Below are 1,030 nucleotides of genomic sequence, written 5' to 3'. Positions count from 1 at the left end.
TGTACATTTAATAAGGGTTATAATTGTTTTTATAAAACGGACAAGTCAAATCAAGCAATCTGATTGGTTCTTAGCCGTGATATACTGAGCGTATACCACGGGTAGAATTGTAAGTTACTTTTCACAACAAGTCAGTATCCCTCCGCGTCTGAGGAAAACAGTATAGAGAACCGCAGTGACGCGTCGTAAAACCCGGAAGTAAGTTAGCATTTTTAGCACTTCCGGTTCCTTCCTCAAAAAGCAATGCATTTTTTCCATAGGGTTTTGGAAAATAGCTCGAAATAAGGTCTGTGGTTGACACAAATTTAAGAGGTAAATCACGTTTTGTTCTACGACATTAAATACATCAGCAGTGACCCCACTGGGGATTTTTGAAGAGTTTACGTGTCTGAAAAACGATGGTTGTTACCAAATGGCTGAATAGGACTACAGAAATTGTCGAGGCCGTTGTACGTCATTACGCCGAACACGTAAACACTCCCGCTAAATTTGTTTTCCCCTGTGTTCTGCTTGAAAGCAAGTACCTGCCTATCTTTAGTATCTGTATATCTTACTATTAGAATCTGTATTTTTGAAATTGTCGTTTTTAACACCGTAGTTTTACAAATTATAGAATAATTAATTACCAGTGTTTTCCAATTTTACTCGGCAGTTCGTTTCGTTGGCTAACGTTAGCTAAAGCTAGCGCTACTAGTTAGCTACGCAATGGTTTGTTGCTTCGCTCCGGGTTGCAGCCACAGGTCTTCGCATGAAACGTGCTTGTTCTATCGTTTCCCGGCCAATGTTTTCCAAAGGAGAGTCTGGATTCGTGCCATGAGGTAAGCTGACGTTACATTTTTGTCCATGTCACGGTGAAATGTAAATAATGGGTAGTGACTGTATCGCCGTTATAGAGATGGCGCCGCTGAAAAGACCGCAACATAAGTAAAGATAATGAATACATCCTATTAAAACCTGTGTGGCTTATATGATAAGTCTTATTAGTACAAGCAGCATAACGTTTCACCATGTAACTAAAGATTGTAGCCAG

The sequence above is a fragment of the Notothenia coriiceps genome, unplaced genomic scaffold, assembly GCF_000735185.1.
Source record: "Notothenia coriiceps isolate Sejong01 unplaced genomic scaffold, NC01 NC01_scaffold00024829, whole genome shotgun sequence".
NCBI classification, from domain to species: Eukaryota; Metazoa; Chordata; class Actinopteri; order Perciformes; family Nototheniidae; genus Notothenia; species Notothenia coriiceps.
The sequence above is the reverse complement of the archived record's forward strand: the minus strand, read 5'-3'. Positions refer to the sequence as shown.